This window comes from Lissotriton vulgaris, chromosome 3_2 (genome assembly GCF_964263255.1).
Source record: "Lissotriton vulgaris chromosome 3_2, aLisVul1.2, whole genome shotgun sequence".
Classification (NCBI taxonomy): Eukaryota; Metazoa; Chordata; class Amphibia; order Caudata; family Salamandridae; genus Lissotriton; species Lissotriton vulgaris.
Window position 1 is genome coordinate 272017621 of NC_141690.1, and position 24566 is coordinate 272042186.

Genomic DNA, 24566 nt, shown 5'->3' on the forward strand with positions numbered 1-24566 from the left:
ATATGTCACCAGTGGAACCCGGGGAAAGGGTGTTAAGGGAGTCACCAGGGGCTGCAGCACTATCTGTGCTACCCTGAGTCACCTGAGAAAAAGTAAAGTCTCCTGGGCGGCTACGGCAGCTGGCACGACCAGCTTCCCTGCTCGAGTTTGAATCTGCCCACACCATGGTGATAAGAGTCCCCTCACTGCCTTAAAATATGTAAGTCACCACTAAGGTAGGCCCCCTAAAGCCCAGGAAGAAGGGTGCATTAAATGAATGGTGCAGACATGTATGTGCAGACATATATACCTCAACAGTAAACTTGCCATTCAAATTTACTGTAAGTGAACAGCGATCCATAGGTTAAAGTGGCCTGGCTACTGATAGCACAACCAAATTTGGTCCTGTTTTGTATCAAACACCTTGCATTTTCACCTCTGACATGATTCTTGTGTCGAGGGTGAGCTGGCATGCACCCAGGTGCCATCCTTAGAGGTTACCCGCCGAGATACCGAGTTCCCTTGTGCCTTGGCAGGCTTTCTGAGGTATTTGCCACCAAGACAGAAGTCTGACCTCCTGCTGATGAGTGCTATCACTCCCAAAGGATGTGAGACAAAAGGCCTGGGCAGGAAGGAGGTCACACCTCCGCCCTCACAGGGTGGCTAGCCCTCACAGGGTGGCTAGTGAAAGACCCATCAGCGTGGTGAGCCTCAAAGGATTTGCTACCTCTGATATGTAAGTGACTTGTCTCCCAGTGGAGACAAATACCCCCTTGCCTCCAGACACTCATGTATGGGGGCAGCCAGGAAATTAGGTATTGAGAAAGCATACACCCTCCAAAGGTTAGGCACACCTCTTACAGCAGAGGATGGCCAGTGCCATCTTGAAAACTCTTAAAAATAGTAGGTTCTGGATAGTTTGGTGACATACAGCCCTCAGATGTGGTCATCTCAGGGGGGGGTTAGCTGCAGGACTAGTAACCTATTGGCTACTAGCCCTCCATGCCTAAACACGGATGTATGATGTTACAACGCATACTTTTACAACGCCTACCTTTACAATGCATTTTTTACACCGCAACATCCATTACAACGCATACCATTACAACGAATACTTTTAAACTACCTTTACAACGCATTCCACTACAACGCATACTACATTTACAACGCATGCCATTACAACGCATAAGATTACATTGCATATAAGGTAAGTATTGGATAGTGTAGGGGTAATAATTACTATTCTAACTCCAGGGGGTGCAACAGTAGGGTAAGTGTTGGATAGTGTAGGGGTAAAAATTACTATTCTAACTCCAGGGGGTGCAACAGTAGGGTAAGTGTTGGGTAGTGTAAGGGTACTATGTGTTTTAATGCTCTGCGTTGTAATGGTATGCGTTGTAATGACTGTGTTGTAATGGCATGCGTTGTAGTGGTGTGCGTTGTAGTGTCATGTGTTGTAATGGTTGCGTTGTAAATGCATGCCTTGTAATGGATGTTGCGTTGTAAAAGTTTTGTTTTAATGGTAGTGCGTTGTAAAAGTTGCGTTGTAAAGGTTGTTTCCCCCTAAACACTACCAAAATCCAGGATTTAAGGGGCACCCCTGACACCAGAACTCCAGATCTGCTCTGAAGAAGAAAAGGACAAAGGAGAGACCTGTGTTAGTGCAAGGCAGGAATCTACAAAGATGAGGTGCGAAGTACTGCACCTGTGGCAGCCCCCCCTGCACCCACCAGACTACGACTCGTCCAAGACCAGAGACAATTCCAAAAGGAAGATGAACCCCTCTGTGACCCAAGGACTTTACCCAGGAACCCACCTGGCGACACCCCTGACACCAACGACGCAGCACACAATCTCGCACAGTGGATCACCAACTTCGCCGACGACCTCGCTCCACTGAAGAAACCCCCAGGCAAAACTAGCAACAGAAAAACCTCTTGGTTCACAGACGCCCTCAAAATCACAAAGAAATCATGCCAAACCCTCGAAAAAGCTTGGCGCCACAAACAGACATCAGAGAACATGACAGCCTTCAAGAACGCCACCTGCGAATACCACCAGATGATCCGCACCACCAAAAGGACATCGTTCAAAGAGCGGCTGGACAACAACACCCACAACAGCAAGGAACTCTTCAGCATCGTCAAAGAGCTCTCAAACCCCAGCGCCAGCAACAACGACTTCACACCGTCGCAAGACCTCTGCAAGTCCCTCGCCACATTCTTCCTCCGCAAGGTCACAGATATTCACGACAGCTTCGGACCCCAGACTCCGCCTCCAGCCTCCAAACAATGACCCCCTCCACCAGCCTCAGCGCATGGACCCCCATCAGCACTGAAGACACCACCCACATCATGAACACCATCCACTCTGGCTCCCCCTCCGACCCATGCCCTCATCATATCTTCAACAAAGCCGACACCATCATCGCACCCCACCTCCGGAACTTCCTCAACAGCTCCTTCACATCAGCCACCTTCCCTGAAAGCTGGAAGCACGCAGAAATCAATGCCCTTCTGAAAAAACCAACAGCGGACCCTAAAGACCTCAAGAACTTCCGCCCCCATCTCTCTTCTCCACTTCCCGGACAAAGTCATCGAGACGACCGTCAATAAACAACTGACTGCATTCCTCGAAGCAAACAACTCGCTCGACCCATACCAGTCCGGATTTCGAGCCAACCACAGCACCGAGACCGCCCTCATCGCAGCCCCTGATGACATCAGGACCCTGATGGACAACGGAGAGACAGCCGCTCTCATCCTCCTGGACCTCTCGGCAGCCTTTGACACCATCTGCCACCGCACCCTAATAACCTGCCTCTACAACACTGGGATCCAAGGAAAGGCCCTGAACTGGATCACATCGTTCCTCTCCGATAGAACCCAGAAAGTCCGCCTCCCTCCCTTCCGCTCCGGGGCCACCGAGATCATCTGCGGCATACCCCAAGGCTCCTCACTCAGCCCAACCCTCTTCAATATCTACATGAGCCCCCTCGCCACCATCGCACGCAAACACAACATCAACATCATCTCCTACGCCAACGACACCCAACTGGTACTCTCCCTCACCAAAGACCCACTCACCGCCAAAACCAACTTCCAGGACGGAATGAAAGATGTCGCAGAATGGATGAAGCACAGCCGTCTGAAGCTCAACTCGGACAAGACGGAGGTCCTAATCCTCGGACAATCCCCATCCGCCTGGGACGACTCCCGGTGCCCACGACTCTGGGCACCGCACCGACACCCACGGACCACGCACACAACCTGGGATTCATCCTGGACTCCTCCCTCACGATGACCAAGCAAGTCAACGCAGTCTCGTCTTCATGCTTCAACACCCTGCGCATGCTCCGAAAGATCTTCCGGTGGATCCCCACCGAAACCAGAAAGACAGTCACCCAGGCCCTCGTCACCAGCCGACTGGACTACGGGAACGCCCTATACGCAGGAACCCCAGCCAAACTTCAGAAACGCCTTCAGCGCATACAGAACACCTCCGCACGACTCATCCTCGACATCCCTCGCCACAGCCACATATCCGCCCACCTGAGAAACCTGCACTGGCTCCCCTTCAGCAATAGGATCACGTTCAGGCTGCACACCCACGCACACAAAGCGCTCCACAACATGGGCCCCGAATGCCTCTCGTTCTACACCCCCACCCGCCAGCTCCGCTCCACCAGCCTCGCCCTCGACACCATCCCACAGATTTGCACAACCACCACCAGAGGAAGATCGTTCTCCTACCTGGCAGCCAAGACATGGAACTCCCTCCCCGCACACCTACGGCTGACCCAGGACCATCTCACCTTCAGGAAACACCTCAAGACCTGGTTATTCGAGCAATAGCGTCACCCCCTTCAGCGCCTTGAAACCCTCACGGGTGAGTAGCGCGCTCTACAAATGGATTGATTGATTGATTGATTGATTGATTGATTGACTAGAGGTATTAGTCCCTTGCAGATGGCAGGCACAATCTGTACTTCCACAATCCAAAGAAGGACTGGCCATCAGGCTCTTTCGTGGACCAACCCAAAGGTAACAAGCCAGGTACCTTCTGGGGAGCCGAGTCCTGAATCTCACTGAGTCTCAGCCCTCTACAGCGTTCCCAGGACCTCTAGAAGAAGACTGGCCTAGTCTTGACCTTTTCCGAGACCAAGACTTGTTGGTGGTCAAGCTGACTACTAACTGCTTCAAGTGATGCTCCACGCAAAGTGAAGCTTCTGCATTGTCCCCCCTCCACTCCATTGCGCAGTTGTCAAGTTCTTGCATCCCAAAGAGGACATCATTGCCAAGCCTGGTAAAGTCAGCACCCACCGTCCCATTCAGCACCTGGGATAGCCAGGCGCACCTCTGCCCCTGTGATGCCTGAGCTAAGTAGAGCTGTTCTACCTGGTTATTCCTGGTCCAGGGGCCCCACCAAGCTTCCCCTTCATGGGGCTCCTCTGAACTCAACCTGCAAGCATTGTTTTGGCAATTGTTTTTTTGGGCAGTTCCCGTGGCTCCCGTTCAGCATCAAGGAAAGCCAAGGCACCTCTGCACTCAGACTCCCCGGGCAAGATAAAATTGTTGTGACTGTCGAGGCTTAGTCAATGGACCCGCAAGACCTGAACTCCAAGTGGGATCCGTTGAACTCACCCCGTAAGTGACCGAGTGTCACCCGAGATTGTCTTCATTGACCTCAATGGTAACATTTGACAGCTCTGCAAAGTACTGATTTCTTGAACACTTTAAAATCGATAACTCTGGTTTTCCCCCTTTTATTGATTTTATTTTGGTGTTTACATTTATATAAAATTAATCTCTAATTTTATAAATGGGTGTAAGATTTTTTTATAGTCAGGTCTATTACGTATCATTAATTTTGCTACAGTAAGATGCATTACACATGTTCCTCTAACTTCCCCTACTTCTAGATAAAGTAGTGCTCAATGGAGGATGGGCAGATTCTTGATATGCCCATCCTCTCCACTCTCAAGATGAATGATCTGAGATCTCTGTGCAAACTTAGAGGCATTAGCTTTAGAGCTACTGCCAAGAAAGAAGACCTTGTGAAGGCACTCAGGGCTAGATTTACTAGATTCTCACGGAGTGCAGTGAAGCAGCCGCACATGCTATGCTGCCCTGCGTGAGAAGCAGAGAGCAGGAGAGCACCATATTTACAGAAATATGGCACTCTCCTCCCCTCTCCCTAGCGCTGACTCAGAAATATGCTGCAGTGCGGCACGGATACACCCTTGCACCATAGTGCAATGGCGTCTCTGTGAGTCTAGCATAGGCTTTGTACTGGAAATGAATCCTTCCAGTACAAATTAGCATGCTTTATCTAACTTGAAATATTTTCCCACTTTGTATCTGTGCTGTAGAGTGTAGCACACATACAAAGTCGAAAAAGAAAGGAGAAATGAAAACATGTCTCCCTCATAGCGCCTATTTGAATTGGGTGCAACTTACTCACACTGTAAGTAGCACCCTGTCTACTTTTTTAAGTAAATAAGGCTTAGCGTCAGAAACTTTGGGTGGTTGCATGGGAACGCCACCCATGGTAAGCCAAGAAAGCCAAGCCAAGCGCCAAGAAACCTAATGGTGTTAGCGCGCTCAATAAATAGATTTAACATAACATAACAAGCCCTCTTGGTGATAAGTAATGCAAAGCAGCGCTGCTTTGTGTTACTTTCAAGTTATTTTCCACCGTAAAACAGGCTTTACGCTAGAAAGTAAATAGGTGAAATAAGATTTTGTGTCATTTGTGTCACTTTTGTGACGCAAATACAGAGTTAAATCTTAGTAAATGAACTCCTCAGCTCTTACGACGAAGAGCAGGATAAGGAGAGTCATGCCACTGAGCTCGAGATAGAAGATGAGGATGACCTTGTAGCTCAAATGGACAAGGTGAAGCAAGTGAAGACCAAAACTCAGCACACTTCCCCACACCCCGCTCACCAGCAGGAAGTGACAGAGTTACTCTAGTACCCCCCCTACAGGTAGGGTGGTAAGCGACCTCGAGGAAAACTTACCCAAATCTCCCTGGATGTGAGAAAGCTTGAACTAGAGAATAGGAGACTAGCCCTTGAGGTAAATAGGGCTACGATGGGCCTAGTTCTCAAAGATGGTGGCAGCAATTCAAATATAGGAGTCTTTTGACCCTAAGATCTACAAACTGATTGTCCAGAAGTACAGTGATGAACACAACATTGCAAATGGTTTGCAGCTTTTGAAGGAGCTTGCAGAAGGAGGAGGTTAGGTTGTCAACACTGGGGCTGTCTACTTTGGGAGTTATTCTCAGTGAAGGGCAGAGAAATACATCTGACACTTAATGAGGATTTGGCTGAGTCCTACCTCGGTCGATTCATGTAACGTCTGAAGGACGGAATCGAAAAGGAGGACTCACATGGGGAGCCTGTTTTCATCACTTCATGTACCTCTAAGCTGCTAGGAGACACGGTGGCTTATTGAGGTTTTTTAGAATGATGCGTCCTACCTAGGTGCTATGGCGAAAAGTCTGGCCCTGAAGAAACTGCCCCAAAAAACGAAAGGCAGTGTAACATGTTGAAATTCAGTAATGGTATGCATAAATAGCTTCCTACTTGGCTTTTATTCTTGACTTGGTTCACTTGGTAAAGAATAAAATTGTTGCAAGTTTGAATGAATCTTTGTCAATTTTAATCACTTGTTGCCACAACGTGGAGTGAGATTTGTTGTCACTTCACTGTATGCACTTCTATACACTTTTATTTTCTTTTTGGATACTTTTTATTTGGGCAAAATGACCGCCAATGATGAGAAAAATGGGCTTATCTGGTGAGTACCTGCCAGTTACCCTGTTGGTGGTGCGCTCGTGAGGGGTAATTTTGCCTTTTCACATTTTTTTCACAACAGTCGTGTTTATGGGATTCTGATGAGCATATGCTGTGTGAGTCCCTTGTTTCTTTAAAACTGTCAACAAAGTTTAAAAAGGGGTTTTATGTAATATAAATGAAATTTGTCACAAACTTAAGTTGAGTTAGGGTTATGAAGTAGACTACAAATCTCCACGTAGAATACAAATTAAAAGATAACAGAAGACGGTTTTTGTAGTCTGAGGAACCTGGTCATTGTTGTTTGATGAGTCCTACCAGCACCTGAAAGAGACCCTCATATAAGGATTTGGACTCACCACAGAGAAATGAAGTTTAGAGAGACCTATAAAGGCCCAAACCAAACTTGGATAGACTTTGTTGACTCCTCAGTCAAGGCTGGGTAAACGGTCATAGGGTAGACACTTATGAAGGGCTGTATAATGTTTTGATAAAAAAAGCATATCCTGATTAATTGTACCACAGAGTTATTGTGTCAGCATCTAGTAGATTCTAAACTGTCCTCTCCCAGAGATCTGAAAAGGAAGGCAGACAAATGGCTCAGATCTAGGGTATCCCAGAAAATGATCCAAGGGGGGGTGACCCCAAGAAGGCTGCACAGACTTTCCAATAGGGAATGAGGTGAGCACTTTCAAGGGTAAAAAGCAAGAGTTCTCTAAAGGCCCCCAAAAGACTTCTCTGGAGGGTTTGTACTTTGTGTTGTCTGCCAGTCACGGTGCGAGCTACGGCTCATTGACTTCATTGGTACGAGTCGTTGGGCGCAGAGCCGTGACTGGCAGACAACACAAAGTACAAACACTTTGTCTCATCAAATTGCACTGGTTGGAACGACGCGTACATTGCCCCTGAATCCAAATCTATGATCGCACCTGGAGTTGGGTACGCTTCGCAAGTCCGCATCGTACTGCCCGCCTCGCACTGCGTTCAAAGACTGTAAAGACGTCGGCTCCCAAGGTACGGCTCGCACGCCGCAGCGTAAACTGAACGCACCGCACCAAGCACCGTCCCCTCAATCATCGCAGCTCGGAGCTCAACGATCCGTATAGACGACATCAACGAGCCGTAGCTCGCACCGTGACAGGAGGACAACGCACCGTACAACACTTTCTTTTTGCATCGTCCGTCCGTGCCGGACACCCCAAGATAAGGTACTGTGTACGACTAGCACTAACTCTTTGTATTCTTTTCATCACCGTAAGAGCCGGACAAAGGGTACGAATCGCACAGAACTCTAAGAATAAGCATTTTAACAAGAACTCTTTATTGCTGATAGTATTGTGGGTTATTTTTGTCGTGATTTGGTCTTGTGCTAAGTCTTTACATAAAAGCTAACTATTTTTGATATACTACCAGTGTGGTGTCCATTTATAGTGTTGTTACTTGATTACTGTATGTGTTAACAATGCTTTACACACTGCCCCTGAGATAAACCTTACTGCTTGTGCCAAGCTACCAAGGGGGTGAGCAGGGGTTATTTTGGGAGTGTACCCCTTTCCCTGAATAGAGGGGAGGGTCCCTAATTGCCACAAGCACCTACCTGTGCCAACTAGAGACCCCCAATTCTAACATTGTTGGTCAGGGGAGGATTCTGGACTTGCATTTGCGACTCATATACTGTGATTGGTGAACACTACATAGTGAGTGCAGACCATAACGCAACCACGTACTTCTGATACTTGTTTTTGCCAGGGATCTCCATTTTTGCAAAGTAATGCCAGTTTCAATCAGAATGGAAAAGGCAGCTTCCATTGCATCTGTTGACTGTGATTGGGAGGAAGAGAAACTAGAAAGCTACACGAACAACCAGCTCAGGAGCTTCTGCAAAAAGTTTAAAATTTCCATGACCGGAGTCTCCAAGAAGGAACAGTACCAAAATGCGCTGAGGGCCTAGGTCGAGGCAAGGAATGCCCCTGGAAATTTGATGGCATATGAGGATGCTGAGCAGCAGCTTGATGGACCACTGGGTCTTGGAAAGGGGGGTGCACCCTACCCAGTGGGTAGCAGTGTTTCTGCCCGAGGTCTGTCGCCAGAAGGGTTCGCAGACAGGAAAGAAAACAAGATGCATGAAATGGAGATGGCGAAGCTCAAATTGAATGGGCAACTGGAGTTAGAAAGCAGGTAATTAGCCATTGAAGAAAAGAAAATGCAAATGGAGCATGACTTGATAATGATGAAGCTTGATATGGAACTCGAGAGGCTTGAGGCAATGACTGTCTTAGCCCAGCAACAAGAAATGTGTGTAGCTCAGAGATTGAGCTTTGCTGAGTTGGAGGTGGAGTCCAGCTCAGATGGTGGCAGCAATATTCAGTTATCTAGTGCTGAGGAAGTAGTACACAGACCAAGAGATGTGGCACCTGACTTGGAGGGGGTTAACATACACCAGGATGTTCAAGGACATAAGGTAGCTCCAGTAGTGCACAGTGTCCCTGAGGGGAACAGGGGAACTAGTGCAGGGGTTCATGGGCCTAGTGGTGGGAGGGACACTCTACTGACTCTAGATGAGAGGTGCAGGAACAAGGGTTCCCCCAAAGTTGAAGTCCTGGTATGTGAGTGTGAAGACCGCTCAGAAGAGTGTGGGTTGTGTGACAGAGACAGTCAGATACTGTCCTGCCAGTCTCAGGAGAGTGGTGGGGAGTACGTATGTGAGGCACTGGATGGTGAGGTGAAGGATAGTTTGGTTAACCCCTGTAGTGGAGAAGTGTGGCTCACTGGTTAGAGGAGGCAGACCTGGAAGCAGAGGTCACCCCGGGACCAGGGTTCAATTCCCGGCTCGGCGGGTCTTGAGTCCTAAAAAAAAAAAAATAATGTCCACGGGCTCGACAATTCTCGCTCCGGTGCCTACTCGATTCATGGGTTCACACTCTGCGACTCTGGGCAATAGCTTGCTTAATCTCCACAACGGCCCCTCGCGGTGGGATGCCTGGCTTTCACCTTGTGGATACCCTGCCGGGGTATCTCACAGGGGAATACCAGGACGGGTTCCCTAAGCAAGCGCTTAGATACCGTGTCGGTGATTTGCGCTATATAAATACATGTACATTTACATTTACAGAGGCTGTGTGATCCAATTCTGGGAGAGCATGCCAACACCTGTTGGAGAGTGAGTTCTCTGACCCCAGGGAGCTCACACTGGAGACAGACCTTTTGGTGGATTCCAGTGGGTCTGGAGAGGCATTTGGGGGTGATTCTCAGGTATCTTCCAACCAAAGTGGTGGAAGTGGTTCAGAGTAGCCCAGCTAGGTCTCGTAGTGGGAAGGGTGTAGGGACTCATGGCCTGTCTCAGTGGAGAAGGAGTGAGTGTGGGGCTGCGTGTCCCCAGGTGCCCGAAACCCAGTCTCAGGGCCTGGATTGTTTTTTAAGGGAACACCAAGTAGGGAGCCTAGGCTGTTCTGATGGGCCGCCCGTTGAGGGGCATCCCCTAGTGTCTGGTGATATGGGCATGTCTGTAAGCAGGCCTCCGTCAGTTCTGGTGTCTGGCAGTGCCGCTCTTAAATGGAGGGTGCAGAAGTGCAGAGTGAGGGGTGAGAGGGGGAAAGAGTCCCCAGTGGAAGAACCAGTGAGTCAGGGGCCAGCCAGAAGGGCTGCGTCACCAGTGAATGACCACTTCTGTCCTGGGGGATTTTCGTGCACTGTCAGATGGACAGGGGTCGGGAGATTTGCACCAGGCAGACTATCACACAACAAATGAGTTATGTGTTAACCTCAGGGGGCGGGGCATGCATGCTCCCAAGGAAGTCCGGGTGCGCCAGGCAAGTGTTTAAACGCAGGGTTTGTTCCATGGGTTGGGAAGCCATGTTCAGGTGTTGTCTGACCTGGAGGAAGGGGTGACTGTAATCAGTGTCCTGACGGATGTAGCTTCTAGGGGTACCACTCCAGGTGGGAGGGTACAGCACTCCGGAAGGGGGTGCAGAGGGAGGGAGTCCTCGCCTCTGACCCCGGTTCAACTAGAGGGTTCAGATCCTAGGTTGGAGGGCCAGGTTCAGGGTGTCCCCCCTGACCTGGTTGCCCAGTTGCAGGACAGCACAACTGAACTGGTGGCGAATTAGGCAGGACACCTGCCACAGATACCCTGACAATTCTGGAAGGGGGTACCGCTCTAGGTGGGAGAGTACAAAGCCCCAAGGAGGAGGAGCGGTAGTGGGAGAGCCCACCACAGTCTCTGGTCCAGCTGCCGGGTACAGGCCTGGGGCTGGTGGGTCAGTGCCAGGATGTCATACCTGACCTGACAGGAGGGAGAGTGGAAAAAGGGTGACAAGCACCTGGGGCTACTGCCCCCTGCTCTCGGATGCCACAGAGGCTTGAGAGCCCTGAGAGACATAAGGCCTGGGTCTAATCCCTGACTACTGTCAGTGGCCACAGTGACTTGCTGTTTGTCTGTTGGGCCACACCTGTGAGCAAGTTAAGGTTAGATGCTGCACAGGTGGTGTCCACAGGTGAGGAGAAGAGTTCCCATGGATTATCTTGGTGGACCCTGGGAGTATGGACAGAGGAATTGAAATGGGTTCAGATTGGCGTAGAACTGGAATATGCCCCTGCTGTTGTGGGCCAGGTCCATGTTCTATCGCCCTAAGCAGGGAAGCCCATCAAGGTAGTGATTGGTCTACCCTGCGTTTTGGCTGGAAGGGGGTTGTGTTGGACTTGACCCTTTCTGCAGGGGGATCCCTGAACTTTTTGCCTTCCTCCTATATTTTTCTGACCTGTTGTTGGCTATTTTATGACTCTGGGCATTTTACCACTGCTGATCAGTGCTAAAGTGCATATGCTCTCCGTATTGTAAATTGAGGTATTAATTGGTGATTCCATGATTGACTATTTGCTTTACTTGTCAGACCCTAGTATAATGCACTGAGTGTGCCCAGGGCGTGTAAATCCAAATGCTGCTAGTGGGCTTGCAGCACTGGTTGTGCCACCCACAGAAGCGGCCTTGTAAAATGTGTCTAAGGTCTGGCATTGCAGAACCTGCGTGCAGTCTGGTACTGTCATGCTGACTGGACAAGTGCACCCATGTTAGTCACATCTATGGAAGACCTAAGGGCAGGGTGCATTGTAAGTACAAGGTAGGATAAGCCCTAATGTGTGTGGCATGTCCTAATTAACCCTGGGCGAAGCACTACGCTACGCTCGCGGAGTTTGCGAAGTTTGTGCAACTTCGCACTACGCGAGCGGCACGTAGCACAGTGCGGACACACGTAGTGCAGAGTGCAGCGGTCATTTTTTGCTTGTTCGCGGTCCTCAACGTCATGTTCGCGACCGCGAGCAAGCAAAATGACATCCCGGTGAGATTCTCAACGCGGGGAGGTCAGGTTTCTCATTGTGAGTGGTTGCGCATGCTCGCGACCGCTCTCAATGAGAAACTACCAGTTCGCGATGAGAAAGCTGCCGCTCGAGTAATAATGTACTCGAGCAGCAGAAAACTACAGCTCGCACTGTGCAAGATGTCGTTTTCAATGATTGCACAGTGCCGGATGCTTGTCCGCACTGTGCAATCATTGAAAATGCATCTTGCACAGTGCGAACATGCTACTACGCAGCTCGCGTAGTGCTACGTGAAGTTCGCGTAGTGCGAAGTGCACTTCGCGTAGCTTCGCGTAGCGCTACTTTGCGAAGTACGCCCACCCCTAGTCCTAAAAGTGAATTACAGCCATTTTCGATTTTTCACTATTGCAAGGCTACCTGTTTTTCATAGGACAGAATGGACTGTTAGGACTGTTACATTCTATAATCCTAACAGACTCAGAGAACATGGTAGAAATTCGAGTTTAGTATGCCTGGACTCAGAATAATAAAATACATCTTTTAGTAAAGTTTATTTTAATATTCTGTGTTTGTAAATGCCACTTTTAGAAAGTAGGTATTTGCTTGCCTAACCTTTCAAGCCTGTCTCTGCTAGGTTGTGTATTCCTTTGTCTGGGTTTGTGAGTGACAGGGCTGGGGGATTACAGGAGACAGGCTGGGGTAGCTTTGTGGTGAATAGAGAGATCTGCATCTAGATGGGAGGAAGGAGTTGCACCTGGGACCTGCATAGGACTGTGCCCGCCCCCCACAGTGCTGGCTCCACACCCTTTGGTGCGTCTGATGTCTCTGCCCTGCACACTGAATGAAGAAGGAAGACTGTCAACAAAGTGCTCCAGGGATGTACTTGCCTTCCACAATGCTGGCTTCACCTCCTGCGGGTCGTCTGATGTTCCTGCCCTGCACTGTGAAAAGAAAGGAGAAGTCTGGTAAACAGAGTGCTTCAGAACTGGTTTGCACTGGGCACAGGCCCCTCTACCCTCAGAAAACAAAGGATTTTCGGGTATAAATATTGGGACCCTGATCCCAAGAAATTAGATCACTTCTGAACTTACAAGACGAAACCTCTGCTTAGGAGAGGAACCTGAAGAAACTGAGGAGAGACTATTCCCAAGCTGAAGTGCTGCTTGGGGGATTGGCCTGCAGTAGTTGCCTGACTGCCAAAGAGAGGAGAAAGAACTTTGTGGAGCTTGCCCCCTGACTCAAGTCCCAGGACCAGTGGACTTCACCAGCCTTTGTGAATTGCTGCTGGAAACGTTGTTTCAGTGGCTACAGAGGCAGGGCGCTATGACCGACTCTCACGACCGGCCGGGTGTCCTGTAGGCACCATATCAAGCAACGTCCGCCTCGAACAACGCAAGATCTGCGCTCACCGACTCCGTCCTGACCCCGTCAATGAGCAGTAGCCCGCACCGCGACTGGAAGGACACCACGACATGCAACGCCTCATTACACCAAATCGAACTGGTCTAACCGACGCGGTCACTGCTGCTGACTTCAAGTCCGGTGTCCACACCGGAGTTGGGCACCACCTCGCACGCTTTGCAATGCACCGCCCGACTCGCACCACTGTCCGGACTGATCGACGCCAGCTCCCGAACTCCAGCTCGGTCGCCGCACCGCAAGCTTCAAGCACCGCAACGAAGCACTGTCTCGCCCTGCAACGCAAGCCTTCGATCCACTGACTCTGTCAATGGGCCGCTGCCTGCACCGCATCGAGGCACAACGCATCCTGCAACGCTTCCTTTCTGCACCACGACGAACACCGGAACCGGCTCGCACATCCGTGCCGGCCCCCTCAAGTAAAAGGTACTGTGACTGAGTCTGTCGACATTTGAGTGGGCCCGTACCAACGCGGTCTGCTGGATTTGCAAGACTCTGTGTTATTTTCAACAACGCTGTAGCCGGACAAGGCTACCGACTCACACAGAACCTTGATTTAAGCCTTTTAAACAGAACTCTTGAAATCTAATAGTACTGTGGATTCTTTTTGTCGTTTATTGGTCTTGTGGTAACGCTATATAAAATATACTTATTTTTTATATACAGCCTTGTGTGGTGTCCATTTGTAGTGTTGTCACTGGGTTACTGTATGTGGTCACAAATGCTTAACTTACAATGCTTCTGAAATAATAGCCTTGCTGCTCGTGCCATGCTACCAAAGGGGTGAGCAAGGGTTATTTTAGGAGTATAATCCCCTTAACCTGACTAGAGGAGGGGGTACCTATTTGCCACAAGTACCTAACCTGTGCCAACTAGAGACCCCCAATTCTAACAGATACCAAAGGGGATGATGAACAGAGCATTTGAGCAAATCAAACACTCACCCCTAGTCAACTGATCTGGGTTTAATCCATTATCATTCTTTAGCTGACTCCACCACCCCAGTTCAGACATGGCCATATGCAAATCAGTCTGACCCTGTGCTTCATGGGAACAGTCCAGCCCGAACTGCCAAGCCATGTATTCCCTGGAGCTGAAACAAGCATCCTGGGACCGGTTTCTGGCTAATCAGCTGTCATCAGCCAGGCTAGCTTGTACCCAGTGGCAAAGCTTTGGTATCTCTTTGTTCGCCCTAAGTTGGCTGGGTATGCCCAGACGTGGGTCCCTTGCTCACTTTGCCACTGGATTCAAGCTAGCCTGCCTGGAGTGAGCTAAAAAATGATGATAGATTAAACCCAGATCAGTGACTGAGGGTGAGTGTTTGATTTGCTCAAGCGCTCCATCCATCAACCCCTTTGGTATCGCTTTGAGGAGGAAATGCAGCTGAGGAGCTTGGGAATGACCGGGCAGAGCTTCTTGATGCAGGAGACCCTCCAGAGATGACCTTTGCCTAGAGCAAAAGAGATGTCCTATTCTTGATGGTCCAAGGCAGCAGGCTGCTAGGCAAGAAGAGGGAGATGCCAGTGGCACTAACAGGGTTTATTGGGAGGATGTATACTGAGGCCAGGGATCCCAAACTAGGGGTATCCATGAGAGTTGTGGTCCCCCAGGTATATAGAGAGTTCATCGTAACTTTAGCCCATAACATCCCACTTGCTGGACATCTTGGTCAAATCAAAACCTGGGACAGGTTGGCTGCTCATTTTTATTGCCTCCAGATCTCTACGAACGTAAAGAAGTGTTGTCGCTCATGTGCAACTTGTCGAGCCAGTGGAAAAACAGGCACACAACCAAATACTCCCTTAATCACTCTATCAGTGGTTGGGACTCCCTTTGACATGGTTGGTCCCCTTGTCCCACATTCTGCATCTGGAACAGATTTATTCTAGTGGTAGAGAACCATGCCACTAGATATCCGGAGGCAATTCCTGCAACTGCTCCTGCAGTGGCAAAGGCCCTCCTTGCAGTTTTCAACAGGGTTAGGTTTCCTAAGGAGGTGGTCATTGATAAAGGGGCAAAGTTCATCTCTGCATACCTAAAAGCTATGTGGGATGAATGTTCAGTGAGTTACAAATTCACTACCCCACTATCATCCCCAGACTAATGGCTTGGTGGAGAGATCCCACAAGACACTTAAGGTCATGGGACTCCCAGAGAAGCTCAGAAGTAGATGGAATGTCCTGTTGCCATGCCTCTTGTTCGTATATAGAAAGGTGCCTCAGAAGCCCATTTGAACTTCTGTTTTGGCTATCCTGTAAGCGGTCCTCTAAGTTTAGTGCGGGAAGGATGGGAGGGGCCTCTCAAGTAACCCATACAAGACATAGTGGACTATGTACCAGGCCTGAGTTCACAAAGCAAACAAGAATTTGCAGGCCAGTCAAGTACTGGTATGGCTGAAAGTCAACCTTGATTGAGTACTAACTAGGTCAGTTGGTGTGGGTGTTGGAGCCTGTGGCTCCCAGGGCTCTCCAGGATAAGCGGACTGGGCCCTACCCCATTGTGGAAAATAAGGGGGTTGTTATTTACCTGGTAGACTTGGGCACCCCCGGTCGTTCTCACCAGGTACTCCGTGTAAATCGCCTAAAGCCTTACCAAAACAGGCAAGACATGGCCATGTTGATGGTCATTGTGCAGGACAGGAGTATAAAAGTGAACTCCTCTTTGACCTGTTATCAATCAACCCATAAGATGATACAGTGGAGGATGTAGTCTTGTATGACATTCTCACTGTACAGCAGCAGCCTGACTGCAAGCAAATCATCAGCCACTTTGCAGAGAGCTCTTCTCTTTGACCCTTGGGCAGATAACCTGGTGTACCTGTGATGTAGCCTCCCTGTCAAGAACAAGATTTATCGACTGACTGACCTGTCAAAGCAAGCATCAATGCCGAAGTAAGCATGATGCTAGGGGTGAATAAAATAGGAAGCCAGTAGACAGCCTTTCGCATTTTGAATACAGCGAAGGCTATAGCAAACTGCTGGCTAAAGGTTAAAAGAGGGCAGGTCAGAAACAGGATCGACCTGGTTAACTGTGAACACACAGGTGCCATTACAAGCGATGCAAAGGAGATTGAGCAGGCTTTTCACAATTATTCCAGTCGGGTGTACCAAGACGATCTAAACCTTACACAGGATGAAGTCGAAACATGGATGGGTTGGAGCTCAGATAACAACCTTGCATCAGAGAAGAACATTAATGACTTTTATATAATGAGGGCTGAAATGCCGGCCTCATGGAATGATGCTAAAATTACCCTGATTCTGAAGCCAGGAAAGTCTCCTTCAAATTGCGACTTGTATCAGCCAATATCTTTGTTAAACTATTGGGAATTGAAAGTGGAACACTCACTGATCACCTCCCAGCGGCCTCAGCCAATCGGCCGGTGCGGGCGGAGCATAGAGGCGGGGCCAGGGCATATATGCACACCAGCACGCGGAAGCTCAGCGGACGCGCGCAGCGGGCGCGCCGATGGCACGCCAAAGGCAAGTCCGTCTGCACCCACCCGGGCCCAGGGGCCAGAAACCCTGGCCAAATTATTATTTATTCCCCGGCTGAACTTAGATTGTTGGAGCAACCTAAAGCTCTGCTATCTCATGAAGTTGTTGATCACATCAGGGATCACGGTATCCTTCACGATCAAGTGGGCCATCTCATCCCCTTATCAGAGGCGCCTCCTATCTTGCCCACTGATTACCCAACTAAAACCAACTCCACCTCTCTCTGGGTTTTGTACCTTAACACCCGTTCCTTGGTGAGACACCAACTGGATATTTTCATGCTGTTGGTATCTGCTAAACCAGACGTTCTTTTGCTCTCCGAGACTTGGCTCACACCAGACTCCACTCCAGATATTTTAGCGGCACTCCCCTGGGACTATTACATCGTATCGGCTAATTGGCCTGCAGGGAAGACGGGAGGGGGAGTCGCCGCTATTATACATAAAAGCCATAATTTTACTACGTGACCTCTCTGACTCTTCCAGAAGTCGAGAACATTGTTATTAATCTCAACACTAATTCGGGATCGTTGGCTCTGGTGCTTATCTACCGCCCTCCCCAGTCTATGCCCTCCTTCCCTCTTTCCCTTAGTGAACAGATAGCAACTCTCACCATGAACCATGCTAGAGTCATGCTTATTGGGGACCTGAATTACTGGTTTAATGATGAAGTTGGGGGGCCTCAGTCGGCTGAACTTTCCTAACTGCTCTCTAATATCCACTTGGTCCAACATATTACTGCTCATACGCACATTAAGGGTCACATCCTGGACCAAATCTGGTTGCATAACATAGAACTCTCGCCACCTCTTATCTCCCCGTGCATATGGTCGGACCATCATTTAATCAAATTCATAGCCACCTTTAATGGTAGGGTAAAGACTCCGAAGGTAGCAGGAGGCCTGATCAGAAAGTGGAGAACACTCGACACCCAGGAATTTATCGATACACTGGCTAGTTCCCTCCCCACTGCTAATTCCAACTCTAATGTTGATTCCATGGAAAAAGATATCACCGACTGGCTATTGGCGGCCAGTGATATCCATGCCCCACTTCTTAAATTCTCACGGGCCAGACATGCTGAAGCCCTTAAATGGTTCACCACTGAACTTAAAACACAAAACTTATTGCTGCATCAGTCTGAAATGAAATGGAGGCATTGTTATGCTAGCGAAGATAGACAGCTCTACCTGTCAGCTCCCAGGGACTATAAGAAAGCCTTATTGGCCGCTAAGACCTCGTACTTTTCCACAAAGATTCTTACGGCCCCTAACAAATCCAGAGAAATTTTTAGGATTGTAAATGACCTCAGTAGCAATGACAGAATTTCACCCTGTCTGGCCCCCACTCAAAAGCTGTGCAAGTCACTGAACAGCTTCTTTGCGGATAAAATAGAAACCATCAGGGCCAGTATTCCCTCCACAGCCTATGGGAAACCTTTAGATGACAATCCTTATAATTCATCTACTATGAATCAATTCATGATCATAGGCCCGACAATCTACTGGAGTTAGTGTCCCGAGTTAAGTCGGGCTCTCCTAAAGACTGTTGCCCCCCCTCTATCTTGAGGGTAATATTTTCAGCCTTACCTCATAGTATCCTCCCCTTCCTTAATGAATCTCTTAGTAAAGGAGAAGTACCCAGAGCTTTCAAAAACGCTACATTCCCCTTCTTAAGAAGCCAGGAGCAGATCCCTCTAATTCCTCTAATTACTGCCCTATTTCCCTTCTCCCCTTTTTCTCAAAAATCTTGGAGGCCCACGTGGCTAGGTGCCTCTCCAAGTGTATTGAAAAATCTGATGAAGATCCTTTCTCCCTACTGGGCCCCAAGCTCTGGAACTCCCTCCCTCAGCATCTTCGCTTGGAAACCCGCTACATCCACATCCGTAAAGCCATTAAGACCTGGCTTTTTAACCAGTAACTTGCTCTTGCCTCTCCCCTGAGTTAATCGACCTGTCCATGAGGTTTAGTATCTCCTAGCGCCGGGAAACCCTTTTTGGGTAGCTGTCACGCTTTAAAAGCCCAATAAATAAATAAATTACCTCGAACCTAATCAAGCCGGATTTCGGCCTGCTCATTCTACAGAGTCAATCATCCTGGCGGCGATGGATACCTTGAGGGCCAACGCTGACATGGGGACCCCGCAGGCACTTGTGCTCCTGGATTTGTCGGCTGCGTTCGACACTGTCGACCATAACATCTTGCTGCACCGTGTCGAACAAGCTGGCATCCGGGGAACGGCCTTCAGGTGGATAAAGTCTTTTCTAAGTAGCAGAACCCAAGCAGTGAGTCTTGGGAACTATACTGCCCCTAAGTTGTCCACTCCATGTTCCACAAGGCTCGTCCCTCTCCCCACTATTGTTTAATCTGTATATTCGTCCTTTCATTCACTCACTCAAAGCCATGGGAACTATTGTTCTCAATTATGCTGATGATCTCAGCTGGTCTTTAAGTTGGATTCTCCAAACGCAGTTGTCGAATTCCAAGCTACAATGCTACATATCCAACCCTGGATGGATCTGAATCAATTGAAGCTCAACCCTGGCAAGACGGAACTGGTGCTGCCGGGAAAAAAGCTCCACCTACTGGGGACCTCATTTTTGGCCGGGCGAACTAAGCCCTCCTCCTGTCCCTTCTCCATCAGTAAAAAGTCTAGGGGTGACTATAGACTCCGATCTCTCACTGAGGGGACATGTGGGCACCGTGGTCTCCACCAGCCTTTTTCAATTACGCAAAATAATAAAAAACGCGTACCTGCTGACCCACCAAGCTTTGGTCCAGGTAGTAATAGCCTTGGTGCTTTCTCGTCTCGATTTTTCCAACTCTCTTTACACTGGTCTTCCTCAGGGCCTGCTTAACCGCCTTCAAATAATTCAGAATCAGGCGGCGAGACTGATTTACAAACAGCCGAGATGGCAATCGGCCAGGCCTTTACTGTCTAAACTACACTGGCTGCCCATAGCACAACGCACCGCTTTTAAGACGGGCTGTATAGTCTTTAAAGCATTGCATTGCACGAGCCCTAAATTCCTTAACAGCCTGATCACCAGACATGTCCCCATGCGTAACCTTCGTTCCGCTCATCTCCATCTCCTCACTACCCCCTCAATTAAACTGAAAAGGCAGGGTGTACGTAGGTTCTCCTATTTGGCTCCCAGGCTTTGGAACTCACTCCCACTCTCAGTTAGGAACTGTGACAGCCTATTGGGCTTTAGAAAGGCCTTGAAAACTTGGCTCTTCGGGCAACCCTGCTAAATTGGTCTCTCGCAGCAGTCTTTTTTATGATTAGCGCCATGAAACCTTTGGTGAACGCGCGCTTGATAAATTTATTTTAACATAACATATTTTAACATAACATAACTGCGATTATAAGATCTTTGCAAAGATATTGGCAGACAGGCTAAATTGTCCCATGGCAGAGCTGGTCCATGCGGATCAAAAGGGGTTCATTCGTGGCAGGTCTAGGAAGGAGCTGACCTATTCATTGATAGGTTAAATAGATTTGGGATCTGTCTATGAGCTTCCACTTGCGGTCATAGCTTTGGATGCTACCAAAGCATTTGACCGGGTTAACAGGGTCTTCCTTCAGACTGTGACCAAATCTGCTAACCTTGGCCAGAATTTCTGTAGAGCTTTGGCAGCCATCTACAGGTCACCAATAGCCAGAGTTTTGATCAATGGCTCCCTGACAGAACTGTTTTTTATCAGTAGGGGACGAGACAGGGGTGCCCCTTATCACCACTATTATTTAATTTATACATAGAGTCATTGGCTAGGAAAATCAGGGAATATCCAGAGATTATTCCTTTCTGCTTTGAGGGGTGGAGTAAGAAACTGGGCCTATATGCTGACGACATCCTTATTTACACTACCAACCTTCGAAACACCATGAATAGCATTACAGTATTAACATCAGACTTTGGGAGAATCTCGGGTTACGAGATAAATAGAAGTAAGACTGAGGTTATGTCCTGGAACAGGGAAGTAGGGGACGAAACCAATAGGGAGGTAATGAGATACTTGGGGGTTCCACAAGACATCTCCAAATTAACCAAAGTTAAGTTTGAGAAGGTAAAAAAAGATATTAATGGGCTCCTAAAAATTTGGGACCATCTTCAGGTCACCTTATTAGGTCGGGTAGATTTAGTAAAAATGATGTTTCTCCCAAAATGTACCTTTTTGTTTGATACTATTCCCCTCCCTTTTGATAGTGAAGTGAAGTGCTTAAAAAGTTACAAGGTCAGATTAGCAGCTTCATTTGGGCTAGTAAAGGCCCCAGAATTGCTTGGTAGTAATTAAGAAGGAGGGAGGAGAAAGGGGGCCTGGCTGTTTCTGATCTATTATTTTATTCTTGGGCCTTTTTATTAAAAAACTGGAAAATGTTGTTCAGTGCACCTACAATATCAGAGATTGGGAGGCTACTGGGAGTAATGGCATGTCAGGAGCCAGGGGCGGTTTTGGCTTTATTTGTAAATACGCAGACTCCAAATACTCCAAGAAGGTCCAGCTTAAGATCTTGAGAGGCCTGGCAGAGACCTAGTTTAAGGTCAGGAAAACCTTGAAACACGTAGAGAAATTTGCAAACAGTGGATTGCTAAATCCCCCCCCAGGTTCCTTGATTGGCTAATCTCCATAAAGTATGTTGCCAGTTTGGATTTGAAGGCCCCCAAAAGCCTGGCTTTTGGTCCCCCTTAAATGAGTGGTGTGTGCAACCTTTGAACAATACAGTCCAATGATTATGCCTTATCTGCCTCGATTGGCTGTCTGATTTCACTACCCCCCATGCTCCCTATTCTGTGCTTTGGCACATGGGGGTGAGCTGGGGTGTGATGGCTAGGGAGTGTACGATGGAAGACGGTGCTTCAATTTCAAACGAGGGCGGTCAAGGACGAAGCTGGTGTCCGTCCTTTCTTTCCTCTCTCCGCTATACTTCCAGCACAAAAGAGCACGATACTCTATTCACAGGTGCGAATGGAATGGGGTTTTTAGAGGCTAATGAGGATTAATTTAAAATAAATTATGCTATGGGTGACTGGAAAGGTGGGAACCCTGCGATGAGGTTCTCCGTGGATTACAGAGGGTTGAATGCAGTAACAAAGACTGATGCTCACTCCACACCAAGAACAGATGAGCTTATTGATAAGGTAGCGGAAGCCAGGTTTCTCAGTATCTTTGACCTGACATCATGGTACTGGCAGATTGGTCTGACTCAGGGATCGAAATAGAGATCTGCATTCTTCACACCAAAGGGGCACTTTCAATTTAAAGTGATGCCCTTTGTGTTAAAGGATGCCCCTGACACTTTTCAAAGGCTGGTGAAGCGAGTTCTTTCAAGACTGATGACTTCAGTGCTGCATATCTGGACAATATTGCTGTCTTTAACTCCACATAGGAGGATCACCTGGTCTACCTCAGAGATTTATTTATTTATTTATTTATTTATTTAAAGAGTTTTATATAGCGCTGGCTAGACCAGAAGGTATCAGAGCGCTTCACATTAGGTTCCACAATGTAACAGAAAATTATCACATTTACACATTTTGTCAAAAAATAAGCAATACATTGAGGGAGGAGAGAAAGGAGAAAGAAAATAGTGGAGGGGGAAAGGGGAGGTGAGAAGAGGGAGGGTGAGGGAAGACACGAAAGGAAATCTGGCTAAAGACCGACTGGGTAGGTGACGTCCAAGGAGGGAATCCATGGCCCGTCTCCCCTTTAGTTAAACAAGGTAACTACATTGGGCATCAGTCAAAATAGCTAGGTCTCAAGTGGCGAGGAAAAGTTCACAGATAATCAGGGTGGGGAACAAAGGGCAAGGACAGGTGAGGGCAAAGGTCAGTAGCTGGGTAGAGTAAAGCGGAGAGTGGTGGGGGTAGGGGGAAAGGGGGACATAAGGTCAGGGGCGACGCAGAAGAGTTTGCCCAAAGTCCGGTTGGGAATCCAAAGTTCATCTCCCCCTTAGATCGCGAGGTAGGGGTAGGGGGAGGAGGGAGATAAAGTCAGGGGAAACGCAGGAGAATTTGCCCAAGTCCGGTTGGGTAGGTGATGGTTAAGGAGGGAATCCATAGCCCATCTCCTCTTTAGCTCGTGAGGTAGCTCCACCGGGCGTCAGTCAAAATGGCTGGGTCTCAGGTGTTGATGGAGGGTTCACAGAGTCAATGACTGGGGCGACCGTCTTGAGAACAGGCAGGGGGGGATGAGACCTTGATATACGAATTCAGAGGGTCACCATAATTTTCTATAATCCGGATGAAAAGGGGTGCAACCTAAGCAGCGGATCGGCATGATGAACAGTGCCAGGGTCCGCATGTCTTTAGGGGGTCTGTTCAGGATAGGCTCGTCCAATTACTGTGCCTTTCAGGCATCCTTCTAGTTATCTGCTCAGTTGATTGCCTGTTATATTGCTCGGGATTCGTCAGGGAGCAGCACCACCTGTTAGTTGTCCCTGGCGGCGGCCATCTTAGGATCAGGCAAGCCCCAAATGTCCAGGGTTGACCCTACTTAAATTAACACCATTCAGAATATGTCACATTTCTCAGCAATATGGCTATTTGGGGGGGTATCAACGCCGCCACCCTCTGGAGTCAGATCTGGCTTACCGGTCAGCAGCAGGGAGAGGCAGCTTTTTGAAAAACCCCAGCATTCTTCTATGGACCTTCGCTCGCGGCTCTACTTCAGTGCGATCAGCAGCGTGGTGGGCACTCCCGCTGTCACCACAAAGCATCTCCACATGAATTAACTGCGGCGCTGAGCACAGTCAGGCCTCCCAGCGCACACCTGTTTGCGCCTCTCTCAGCTCGTCAGTAATCGGGCGCTCCTCACAAATTCGTCCGCCATCTTGTCCCTCACCGAAGCGCCTTCACGAGACTCACTCGGTTTTTTCTCTGGATACATCGCGTCTCCTCAACTTTTGACCACATCTGCTAATGGCCGCTGTATTTCGATCTCTATATTTACGTATTAGTTGCATGCCTTTTGACCAAATGCACCACCTTTGGTCGGATCCGTGTTCCGGCCGGCGTAGCATCCATCGAGAGCAGCCATTCCGCCGCGCCCTGTAACAGGCAGGCCTCACAATCAAGACAAGTAAATGCCAGATAGGACAGAGTTCTGTTGTCTATTTGGGCCACCTTGTTGGTGGAGGCCAAGTGACTCCTCTCCAACCCAAGATCCAGACCATTCTGAACAGAGAGCCTCACAAGACCCAGACCAAGCCTTCACCTGAATAGATATTACAGGAAGTCTGTGAAGGTGTATGGTACAATTGTGGGCTCTCTCACTGAGATTACCTAAAGTAAGCAGCCAAAGAAGGTCAGTTGGACCACAGGTTGTCAAAATGCCTTTGACACACTGAAAGCAGCCACGTGCTCAGCACCCGTCTTAAAAGCACCAGACTTTGGGAAACAGTTCACTGTTCAAACAGAAGCTTCTGAACATGGGATTGGGGCAGTGTTGTCACAAACCACTGATGAGGGCCAGTATCAACCAGTTGGCTACATTAGCAGTCGACTCCTCCCCAGAGAGAAGCGTTGGAGTGCCATTGAGAGGGAGGCCTTTG

General features: G+C 48.7%; 1 protein-coding gene across 1 annotated transcript in view; it reads left to right on the forward strand.

The window, feature by feature from the left end:
* The window catches only part of LOC147725666 (endonuclease domain-containing 1 protein-like), a 91965-nt gene that overhangs the window by 25869 nt on the left and 41530 nt on the right, over nt 1–24566 (forward strand). The window lies entirely within an intron of this gene.